This window comes from Pristiophorus japonicus, chromosome 25, assembly GCF_044704955.1.
Source record: "Pristiophorus japonicus isolate sPriJap1 chromosome 25, sPriJap1.hap1, whole genome shotgun sequence".
Lineage (NCBI taxonomy): Eukaryota > Metazoa > Chordata > Chondrichthyes > Pristiophoridae > Pristiophorus > Pristiophorus japonicus.
The window spans coordinates 31759126-31773034 of NC_092001.1; positions in this window are offsets into that span (position 1 = coordinate 31759126).

Consider the following 13909-nt stretch of genomic DNA (forward strand, 5'->3'; position numbering starts at 1 on the left):
TTACACTGAGGCATCAAATCCAGGGACCCCTTACACTGAGGCATCAAATCCTGGGACCCCTCACAATGAGGCTTCAAATCCTGGGACCCCTCACACTGAGGCATCAAATCCAGGGACCCCTTACACTGAGGCTTCAAATCCAGGGACACCTTACATTGAGACACCAAATCCAGGGACCCCTTGCACTGAGACACCAAATCAAGGGACAACTTACACTGAGGCATCAAATCCAGGGACCCCATACACTGAGGCATCAATTGCAGGTACCCCTTACCCTGAGGCATCAAATCCAGGGACCCGTTACACTGAGGCAGGAAATCCAGCGACCGCTTACACTGACGTATCAAATCCAGGGACCCCTTACACTGACACATCAAATTCAGGGACCCCTTACACTGAGGCATCAAATGAAGGTACCCCTTAAACTGAGGCACCAAATCCAGGGACGCCTTACACTGAGGCATCAAATCCAGGGACCCCTTGCACTGAGACATCAAATCCAGGGACCTTTACACTGAGGCATCAAATGCAGGGACCCCTTAACCTGAGGCATCAAATCCAGGACCACTTACACTGAGACACGAAATCCAGGGACCCTTTAACTGAGGCATCAATTGCAGGTACCCCTTACCCTGAGACATCAAATCCAGGACCACTTACACTGAGACATCAAATCCAGGGACCCCTTATACTGAAACACCAAATCCAGGGAACCCTTACACTGAGGCATCAAATCAAGGGACACCTTACACTGAGGCAGGAAATCCAGCGACCCCTTACACTGACGTATCAAATCCAGGGACCCCTTACACTGACACATCAAATTCAGGGACCCCTTACACTGAGGCATCAAATGAAGGTACCACTTAAACTGAGGCACCAAATCCAGGGACGCCTTACACTGAGGCATCAAATCCAGGGACCCCTTGCACTGAGGCACCAAATCCAGGGACCCCTTGCACTGAGACATCAAATCCAGGGACCCTTACACTGAGGCATCAAATGCAGGGACCCCTTAACCTGAGGCATCAAATCCAGGACCACTTACACTGAGACACGAAATCCAGGGACCCTTTAACTGAGGCAACAAATCCAGGGACCCCTTACACTGAGGCATCAATTGCAGGTACCCCTTACCCTGAGACATCAAATCCAGGACCACTTACACTGAGACATCAAATCCAGGGACCCCTTATACTGAGACACCAAATCCAGGGAACCCTTACACTGAGGCATCAAATCAAGGGACCCCTTACACTGCGACACCAAATCAAGGGACCCTTTGCACTGAGGCAACAAATCCAGGGAGCCCTTACACTGAGGCACCAAAACCAGGGAGCACTTACACTGAGACACCAAATCCAGGGACCGCTTACAATGAGGCATCACAGCCAGGGACCCCTTGAATTGAAGCACCAAATCCAGTGAGCACTTACACTGAGACATCAAATCCACGGACCACTTACACTGAGACATCAAATCCAGGGAGCCCTTCCACTGAGACATCAAATCCAGGGACCACTTCCACTGAGACACCAATACCAGGGACCACTGACACTGAGGCATCAAATCCAGGGACCCCTTACACTGATACACCAATCGAGGGACCACTTATACTGAGGCATCAAATCCAGGGACCCCTTACACTGAGGCATCAAATCCCGCGACCACTTACACTGAGACACCAAATCCAGGACCCCTTACAATGAGGCATCAAATCCTGGGACCCCTTACAATGAGGCTTCAAATCCTGGGACAACTCACACTGAGTAATCAAATTCAGAGATCCCTTACACTGAGGCATCAAATCCAGTGACCAGTTACAATGATGCACCAAATCCAGGGACCCCTTGCACTGCGAAACCAAATCAAGGGACCCTTTGCACTGAGGGATCAAATCCAGGGAGCCCTTACACTGAGACATCAAATCCAGGGACCCCTTAGACTGAGACACCAAATGCAGGTACCCCTTACCCTGAGGCATCAAATCCAGGGACCACTTACAATGAGTCATGAAATCCTGGGACCCCTTACACTGAGACATCACATTCAGGGACCCCTTACACAGATGCATCAAATCCAGGGATCCCTTACACTGAGGCATCAAATGCAGGGAACCATTACCCTGAGGCATCAAATCCAGGGAACCCTTATATTGAGACACCAAATCCAGGGAACCCTTTCACTGAAGCATCAAATCCAGGCATCCCTTACACTGAGACACCAAATCCAGGGAACCCTTACACTGAGGCATCAAATCCAGGGGCCTTTTTACACTGATGCATCAAATCCAGGGAACCCATACACTGAGGCATCAAATCCAGGGACCCCATTACACTGCGACATCAAATCCAGGGACCCCTTACACTGAGGCACCAAATCCAGGGACCCCTTACACAGAGGCACCAAATTCAGGGACCCCTTACACTGAGGCATCAAATCCAGTGACCAGTTACAATGATGAACCAAATCCAGGGACCACTTACACTGAGGCATCAAATCCAGGGACCCCTTACACTGAGACACAAAATCCAGGGAACCCATACACTGAGGCATCAAATCCAGGGAGCCCATACACTGAGGCATCAAATCCAGGGAGCCTTTATACTGAGACACCAAATCCAGGGACCCCATTACACTCATGCATCAAATCCAAGGACCCCTTACACTGAGGCACCAAATCCAGGGACCCCTTACACTGCGACACCAAATCCAGGGATTCCTTGCACTGAGGCATCAAATCCAGGGAGCCCTTACACTGAGGCATCAAATCCAGGGACCCCTTACACTGAGGCATCAAATCCTGGGACCCCTCACAATGAGGCTTCAAATCCTGGCACCCCTCACACTGAGGCATCAAATCCAGGGACCCCTTACACTGAGGCTTCAAATCCAGGGAGCACTTACACTGAGACACCAAATCCAGGGAACCCTTACACTGAGGGATCAAATCCAGGCACCCCTTACACTGAGACACCAAATCCAGGGAACCCTTTCACTGAGGCATCAAATCAAGGGACCCCTTACACTGCGACACCAAATCAAGGGATCGTTTGCACTGAGGCAACAAATCCAGGGAGCCCTTATACTGAGACACCAAATCCAGTGACCGCTTACAATGAGACACCAATACCAGGGACCACTGACACTGAGGAATCAAATCCAGGGACCCCTTACACTGATACACCAATCGAGGGACCACTTATACTGAGGCATCAAATCCAGGGACCCCTTACACTGAGGCATCAAATCCAGCGACCACTTACACTGAGACACCAAATCCAGGACCCCTTACAATGAGGCATCAAATCCTGGGACCCCTTACAATGAGGCTTCAAATCCTGGGACAACTCACACTGAGTAATCAAATTCAGAGATCCCTTACACTGAGGCATCAAATCCAGTGACCAGTTACAATGATGCACCAAATCCAGGGACCCCTTGCACTGCGAAACCAAATCAAGGGACCCTTTGCACTGAGGGATCAAATCCAGGGAGCCCTTACACTGAGACATCAAATCCAGGGACCCCTTAGACTGAGACACCAAATGCAGGTACCCCTTACCCTGAGGCATCAAATCCAGGGACCACTTACAATGAGTCATGAAATCCTGGGACCCCTTACACTGAGACATCAAATTCAGGGACCCCTTACACAGATGCATCAAATCCAGGGATCCTTACACTGAGGCATCAAATGCAGGGAACCATTACCCTGAGGCATCAAATCCAGGGAACCCTTATATTGAGACACCAAATCCAGGGAACCCTTTCACTGAAGCATCAAATCCAGGCATCCCTTACACTGAGACACCAAATCCAGGGAACCCTTACACTGAGGCATCAAATCCAGGGGCCTTTTTACACTGATGCATCAAATCCAGGGAACCCATACACTGAGGCATCAAATCCAGGGACCCCATTACACTGCGACATCAAATCCAGGGACCCCTTACACTGAGGCACCAAATCCAGGGACCCCTTACACAGAGGCACCAAATTCAGGGACCCCTTACACTGAGGCATCAAATCCAGTGACCAGTTACAATGATGAACCAAATCCAGGGACCACTTACACTGAGGCATCAAATCCAGGGACCCCTTACACTGAGGCATCAAATCCAGGGAGCCCATACACTGAGGCATCAAATCCAGGGAGCCTTTATACTGAGACACCAAATCCAGGGACCCCATTACACTCATGCATCAAATCCAGGGACCCCTTACACTGAGGCATCAAATCCAAGGACCCCTTACACTGAGGCACCAAATCCAGGGACCCCTTACACTGCGACACCAAATCCAGGGATTCCTTGCACTGAGGCATCAAATCCAGGGAGCCCTTACACTGAGGCATCAAATCCAGGGACCCCTTACACTGAGGCATCAAATCCTGGGACCCCTCACAATGAGGCTTCAAATCCTGGCACCCCTCAAACTGAGGCATCAAATCCAGGGACCCCTTACACTGAGGCATCAAATCCAGGGAACCCATACACTGAGGCATCAAATCCAGGGAGCCCATACACTGAGGCATCAAATCCAGGGAGCCCATACACTGAGGCATCAAATCCAGGGAGCCTTTATACTGAGACACCAAATCCAGGGACCCCATTACACTCATGCATCAAATCCAGGGACCCCTTACACTGAGGCATCAAATCCAAGGACCCCTTACACTGAGGCACCAAATCCAGGGACCCCTTACACTGCGAAAACCAAATCCAGGGATTCCTTGCACTGAGGCATCAAATCCAGGGAGCCCTTACACTGAGGCATCAAATCCAGGGACCCCTTACACTGAGGCATCAAATCCTGGGACCCCTCACAATGAGGCTTCAAATCCTGGCACCCCTCAAACTGAGGCATCAAATCCAGGGACCCCTTACACTGAGGCTTCAAATCCAGGGACCCCTTACACTGAGACACCAAATCCAGGGAACCCTTACACTGAGGGATCAAATCCAGGCACCCCTTACACTGAGACACCAAATCCAGGGAACCCTTTCACTGAGGCATCAAATCAAGGGACCCCTTACACTGCGACACCAAATCAAGGGATCGTTTGCACTGAGGCAACAAATCCAGGGAGCCCTTACACTGAGACACCAAATCCAGTGACCGCTTACAATGAGACACCAATACCAGGGACCACTGACACTGAGGAATCAAATCCAGGGACCCCTTACACTGATACACCAATCGAGGGACCACTTATACTGAGGCATCAAATCCAGGGACCCCTTACACTGAGGCATCAAATCCAGCGACCACTTACACTGAGACACCAAATCCAGGACCCCTTACAATGAGGCATCAAATCCTGGGACCCCTTACAATGAGGCTTCAAATCCTGGGACAACTCACACTGAGTAATCAAATTCAGAGATCCCTTACACTGAGGCATCAAATCCAGTGACCAGTTACAATGATGCACCAAATCCAGGGACCCCTTGCACTGCGAAACCAAATCAAGGGACCCTTTGCACTGAGGGATCAAATCCAGGGAGCCCTTACACTGAGACATCAAATCCAGGGACCCCTTAGACTGAGACACCAAATGCAGGTACCCCTTACCCTGAGGCATCAAATCCAGGGACCACTTACAATGAGTCATGAAATCCTGGGACCCCTTACACTGAGACATCAAATTCAGGGACCCCTTACACAGATGCATCAAATCCAGGGATCCCTTACACTGAGGCATCAAATGCAGGGAACCATTACCCTGAGGCATCAAATCCAGGGAACCCTTATATTGAGACACCAAATCCAGGGAACCCTTTCACTGAAGCATCAAATCCAGGCATCCCTTACACTGAGACACCAAATCCAGGGAACCCTTACACTGAGGCATCAAATCCAGGGGCCTTTTTACACTGATGCATCAAATCCAGGGAACCCATACACTGAGGCATCAAATCCAGGGACCCCATTACACTGCGACATCAAATCCAGGGACCCCTTACACTGAGGCACCAAATCCAGGGACCCCTTACACAGAGGCACCAAATTCAGGGACCCCTTACACTGAGGCATCAAATCCAGTGACCAGTTACAATGATGAACCAAATCCAGGGACCACTTACACTGAGGCATCAAATCCAGGGACCCCTTACACTGAGACACAAAATCCAGGGAACCCATACACTGAGGCATCAAATCCAGGGAGCCCATACACTGAGGCATCAAATCCAGGGAGCCTTTATACTGAGACACCAAATCCAGGGACCCCATTACACTCATGCATCAAATCCAGGGACCCCTTACACTGAGGCATCAAATCCAAGGACCCCTTACACTGAGGCACCAAATCCAGGGATTCCTTGTACTGAGACACCACATCCAGAGACGCCTTACACTGCGGCACCAAATCCAGGGACCCCTTACACTGCGACACCAAATCCAGGGATTCCTTGCACTGAGGCATCAAATCCAGGGAGCCCTTACACTGAGGCATCAAATCCAGGGACCCCTTACACTGAGGCATCAAATCCTGGGACCCCTCACAATGAGGCTTCAAATCCTGGGACCCCTCACACTGAGGCATCAAATCCAGGGACCCCTTACACTGAGGCTTCAAATCCAGGGACCCCTTATACTGAGGCACCAAATCCAGCGACACCTTACAGTGAGACATCAAATCCAGGGTCCCCTTACACTGAGACACCAAATCCAGGGACCCCATTACACTGAGGCATCCAATCCTGGGACCCCTCACACTGAGGCAACAAATCCAGGGGACCCTGACACTGAGGCACCAAATCCAGGGACACCTTACATTGAGACACCAAATCCAGTGACCCCTTGCACTGAGACACCAAATCAAGGGACAACTTACACTGAGGCATCAAATCCAGGGACCCCATACACTGAGGCATCAATTGCAGGTACCCCTTACCCTGAGGCATCAAATCCAGGGACCCGTTACACTGAGGCAGGAAATCCAGCGACCCCTTACACTGACGTATCAAATCCAGGGACCCCTTACACTGACACATCAAATTCAGGGACCCCTTACACTGAGGCATCAAATGAAGGTACCCCTTAAACTGAGGCACCAAATCCAGGGACGCCTTACACTGAGGCATCAAATCCAGGGACCCCTTGCACTGAGGCACCAAATCCAGCGACACCTTACAGTGAGACACCAAATCCAGGGACCCCTTGCACTGAGACATCAAATCCAGGGACCCTTACACTGAGGCATCAAATGCAGGGACCCCTTAACCTGAGGCATCAAATCCAGGACCACTTACACTGAGACACGAAATCCAGGGACCCTTTAACTGAGGCAACAAATCCAGGGACCCCTTACACTGAGGCATCAATTGCAGGTACCCCTTACCCTGAGACATCAAATCCAGGACCACTTACACTGAGACATCAAATCCAGGGACCCCTTATACTGAGACACCAAATCCAGGGAACCCTTACACTGAGGCATCAAATCAAGGGACCCCTTACACTGCGAAACCAAATCAAGGGACCCTTTGCACTGAGGCAACAAATCCAGGGAGCCCTTACACTGAGGCACCAAATCCAGGGAGCACTTACACTGAGACACCAAATCCAGGGACCGCTTACAATGAGGCATCACATCCAGGGACCCCTTGAATTGAGGCACCAAATCCAGTGAGCACTTACACTGAGACATCAAATCCACGGACCACTTACACTGAGACATCAAATCCAGGGAGCCCTTCCACTGAGACATCCAATCCAGGGACCCCTTACACTGAGGCAACAAATCCAGGGACCACTTCCACTGAGACACCAATACCAGGGACCACTGACACTGAGGCATCAAATCCAGGGACCCCTTACACTGATACACCAATCGAGGGACCACTTATACTGAGGCATCAAATCCAGGGACCCCTTACACTGAGGCATCAAATCCAGCGACCACTTACACTGAGACACCAAATCCAGGACCCCTTACAATGAGGCATCAAATCCTGGGACCCCTTACAATGAGTCTTCAAATCCTGAGACAACTCACACTGAGTAATCAAATTCAGAGATCCCTTACACTGAGGCATCAAATCCAGTGACCAGTTACAATGATGCACCAAATCCAGGGACCCCGTGCACTGCGAAACCAAATCAAGGGACCCTTTGCACTGAGGGATCAAATCCAGGGAGCCCTTACACTGAGACATCAAATCCAGGGACCCCTTAGACTGAGACACCAAATGCAGGTACCCCTTACCCTGAGGCATCAAATCCAGGGACCACTTACAATGAGTCATGAAATCCTGGGACCCCTTACACTGAGACATCAAATTCAGGGACCCCTTACACAGATGCATCAAATCCAGGGATCCCTTACACTGAGGCATCAAATGCAGGGAACCATTACCCTGAGGCATCAAATCCAGGGAACCCTTATATTGAGACACCAAATCCAGGGAACCCTTTCACTGAAGCATCAAATCCAGGCATCCCTTACACTGAGACACCAAATCCAGGGAACCCTTACACTGAGGCATCAAATCCAGGGGCCTTTTTACACTGATGCATCAAATCCAGGGAACCCATACACTGAGGCATCAAATCCAGGGACCCCATTACACTGCGACATCAAATCCAGGGACCCCTTACACTGAGGCACCAAATCCAGGGACCCCTTACACAGAGGCACCAAATTCAGGGACCCCTTACACTGAGGCATCAAATCCAGTGACCAGTTACAATGATGAACCAAATCCAGGGACCACTTACACTGAGGCATCAAATCCAGGGACCCCTTACACTGAGACACAAAATCCAGGGAACCCATACACTGAGGCATCAAATCCAGGGAGCCCATACACTGAGGCATCAAATCCAGGGAGCCTTTATACTGAGACATCAAATCCAGGGACCCCATTACACTCATGCATCAAATCCAGGGACCCCTTACACTGAGGCATCAAATCCAAGGACCCCTTACACTGAGGCACCAAATCCAGGGATTCCTTGCACTGAGACACCACATCCAGAGACGCCTTACACTGAGGCACCAAATCCAGGGACCCCTTACACTGCGACACCAAATCCAGGGATTCCTTGCACTGAGGCATCAAATCCAGGGAGCCCTTACACTGAGGCATCAAATCCAGGGACCCCTTACACTGAGGCATCAAATCCTGGGAACCCTCACAATGAGGCTTCAAATTCTGGGACCCCTCACACTGAGGCATCAAATCCAGGGACCCCTTACACTGAGGCTTCAAATCCAGGGACCCTTATACTGAGGCACCAAATCCAGCGACACCTTACAGTGAAACATCAAATCCAGGGTCCCCTTACACTGAGACACCAAATCCAGGGACCCCATTACACTGAGGCATCCAATCCTGGGACCCCTCACACTGAGGCACCAAATCCAGGGACACCTTACATTGAGACACCAAATCCAGGGACCCCTTGCACTGAGACACCAAATCAAGGGACAACTTACACTGAGGCATCAAATCCAGGGACCCCATACACTGAGGCATCAATTGCAGGTACCCCTTACCCTGAGGCATCAAATCCAGGGACCCGTTACACTGAGGCAGGAAATCCAGCGACCCCTTACACTGACGTATCAAATCCAGGGACCCCTTACACTGACACATCAAATTCAGGGACCCCTTACACTGAGGCATCAAATGAAGGTACCCCTTAAACTGAGGCACCAAATCCAGGGACGCCTTACACTGAGGCATCAAATCCAGGGACCCCTTGCACTGAGGCACCAAATCCAGCGACACCTTACAGTGAGACACCAAATCCAGGGACCCCTTGCACTGAGACATCAAATCCAGGGACCCTTACACTGAGGCATCAAATGCAGGGACCCCTTAACCTGAGGCATCAAATCCAGGAAACTTACACTGAGACACGAAATCCAGGGACCCTTTAACTGAGGCAACAAATCCAGGGACCCCTTACACTGAGGCATCAATTGCAGGTACCCCTTACCCTGAGACATCAAATCCAGGACCACTTACACTGAGACATCAAATCCAGGGACCCCTTATACTGAGACACCAAATCCAGGGAACCCTTACACTGAGGCATCAAATCAAGGGACCCCTTACACTGCGACACCAAATCAAGGGACCCTTTGCATTGAGGCACCAAATCCAGTGAGCACTTACACTGAGACATCAAATCCACGGACCACTTACACTGAGACATCAAATCCAGTGAGCCCTTCCACTGAGGCAACAAATCCAGGGACCACTTCCACTGAGACACCAATACCAGGGACCACTGACACTGAGGCATCAAATCCAGGTACCCCTTACCCTGAGACATCAAATCCAGGACCACTTACACTGAGACATCAAATCCAGGGACCCCTTATACTGAGACACCAAATCCAGGGAACCCTTACACTGAGGCATCAAATCAAGGGACCCCTTACACTGCGACACCAAATCAAGGGACCCTTTGCACTGAGGCAACAAATCCAGGGAGCCCTTACACTGAGGCACCAAATCCAGGGAGCACTTACACTGAGACACCAAATCCAGGGACCGCTTACAATGAGGCATCACAGCCAGGGACCCCTTGAATTGAGGCACCAAATCCAGTGAGCACTTACACTGAGACATCAAATCCACGGACCACTTACACTGAGACATCAAATCCAGGGAGCCCTTCCACTGAGACATCCAATCCAGGGACCCCTTACACTGAGGCAACAAATCCAGGGACCACTTCCACTGAGACACCAATACCAGCGACCACTGACACTGAGGCATCAAATCCAGGGACCGCTTACACTGATACACCAATCGAGGGACCACTTATACTGAGGCATCAAATCCAGGGACCCCTTACACTGAGGCATCAAATCCAGCGACCACTTACTCTGAGACACCAAATCCAGGACCCCTTACAATGAGGCATCAAATCCTGGGACCCCTTACAATGAGGCTTCAAATCCTGGGACAACTCACACTGAGTAATCAAATTCAGAGATCCCTTACACTGAGGCATCAAATCCTGTGACCAGTTACAATGATGCACCAAATCCAGGGACCCCTTGCACTGCGAAACCAAATCAAGGGACCCTTTGCACTGAGGGATCAAATCCAGGGAGCCCTTACACTGAGACATCAAATCCAGGGACCCCTTAGACTGAGACACCAAATGCAGGTACCCCTTACCCTGAGGCATCAAATCCAGGGACCACTTACAATGAGTCATGAAATCCTGGGACCCCTTACACTGAGACATCAAATTCAGGGACCCCTTACACAGATGCATCAAATCCAGGGATCCCTTACACTGAGGCATCAAATGCAGGGAACCATTACCCTGAGGCATCAAATCCAGGGAACCCTTATATTGAGACACCAAATCCAGGGAACCCTTACACTGAGGCATCAAATCCAGGGGCCTTTTTACACTGATGCATCAAATCCAGGGACCCCATTACACTGCGACATCAAATCCAGGGACCCCTTACACTGCGACATCAAATCCAGGGACCCCTTACACTGAGGCACCAAATCCAGGGACCCCTTACACAGAGGCACCAAATTCAGGGACCCCTTACACTGAGGCATCAAATCGAGGGACCACTTCCTCTGAGACAGCAAACCCAGGGACCACTGACACTGATGCATCAAATCCAGGGACCCCTTACACTGAGACACCAAATCGAGGGACCCCTTATACTGAGGCATCAAATCCAGGGACCCCTTTCACTGAGGCATCAAATCCAGGGAACCTTTACACTGAGGCATCAAACCCAGGGACCCCTTTCACTGAGGCAACAAATCCAGGGACCCCTTACACTGAGACATCAAATCCAGGGACCCCTTACAATGAATCACCAAATCCAGGGACCCCTTACACTGAGGAATCAAATCCAGGCACCCCATACACTGAGACACCAAATCCAGGGAACCCCTCCACTGAGGCATCAAATTCAGCGACCCCTTACACTGAGGCATCAAATCCAGGGAGCCCATACACTGAGGCATCAAATCCAGGTAGCCCATGCACTGAGGCATCAAATTCAGGGACCCCTTACACTGAGGCATCAAATGCAGGGACCCCTTACCGAGGCATCAAATCCAGGACCACTTACACTGAGACACCAAATCCAGGGACCCTTACACTGAGGCAACAAATCCAGGGACACCTTACATTGAGACACCAAATCAATGGAAAATTGACACTGAGGCATCAAATCCAGGGACCCCATACACTGAGGCAACAAATCCAGGGACACCTTACACTGAGGCATCAAATGCAGGAACCCCTTACCGAGGCATCAAATCCAGGACCACTTACACTGAGATACCAAATCCAGGGACCCTTACAATGAGGCAACAAATCCAGGGACCCCTGACACTGAGGCATCTATTGCAAGTACCCCTTACCCTGAGGCATCAAATGCAGGGACCCCATTACACTGAGGTATCCAATCCTGGGACCCCTTACACTGCGACACCAAATGCAGGGATTCCTTGCACTGAGGCATCAAATCCAGGGAACCCTTACACTGAGGCATCAAATCCAGGGACCCCTTACACTGAGGCATCAAATCCTGGGACACCTCACAATGAGGCTTCAAATCCTGGGACCCCTCACACTGAGGCATCAAATCCAGGGACCCCTTACACTGAGGCTTCAAATCCAGGGATCGCTTATACTGAGGCACCAAATCCAGCGACATCTGACAGTGAGACACCAAATCCAGGGACCCCTTGCACTGAGACATCAAATCCAGGGTCCCCTTACACTGAGACACCATATCCAGGGACCCCATTACACTGAGGCATCCAATCCTGGGACCCCTTACACTGAGACATCAAATCCAGGGACCCCTGACACTGAGGCACCAAATCCAGGGACACCTTACATTGAGACACCAAATCCAGGGACCCCTTGCACTGAGACACCAAATCCAGGGACAACTTGCACTGAGGCTTCATATCCAGGGACCCGATACACTGAGGCAACAAATCCAGGGACCCCATACACTGAGGCAACAATCCAGGGATCCCCGACACTGAGGCATCAAATGCAGGGACCCCTTACCCTGGGGCATCAAATCCAGGTCCACTTACACTGAGACACCAAATCCAGGGACCGTTACTCTGAGGCAACAAATCCAGGGACTCATTACACTGAGGCATCAATTGCAGGTACCCCTTACCCTGAGGCATCAAATCCAGCGACCCCTTACACTGAGGTATCAAATCCAGGGACCCCTTACAATGAAACACCAAATCCAGGGAACCCTTACACTGAGGAATCAAATCCAGGCACCCCTTACACTGAGACACCAAATCCAGGGAACCCCTCCACTGAGACATCCAATCCAGGGACCCCTTACACTGAGGCATCAAATCCAGGGAGCCCATACACTGAGGCATCAAATCCAGGGAGCCCATACACTGAGGCATCAAATTCAGGGACCCCTTACACTGAGGCATCAAATGCAGGGACCCCTTACCGAGGCATCAAATCCAGGACCACTTACATTGAGACACCAAATCCAGGGACCCTTACACTGAGGCAACAAATCCAGGGACACGTTACATTGAGACACCAAATCAATGGAAAATTGACACTGAGGCATCAAATCCAGGGACCCCATACACTGAGGCACCAAATTCAGGGACCCCTTACACTGAGGCATCAAATCGAGGGACCACTTCCCCTGAGACAGCAAACCCAGGGACCACTGACACTGATGCATCAAATCCAGGGACCCCTTACACTGAGACACCAAATCGAGGGACCCCTTACACTGAGGCACCAAATCCAGGGACCCCTTACACAGAGGCACCAAATTCAGGGACCCCTTACACTGAGGCATCAAATCGAGGGACCACTTCCCCTGAGACAGCAAACCCAGGGACCACTGACACTGATGCATCAAATCCAGGGACCCCTTACACTGAGACAC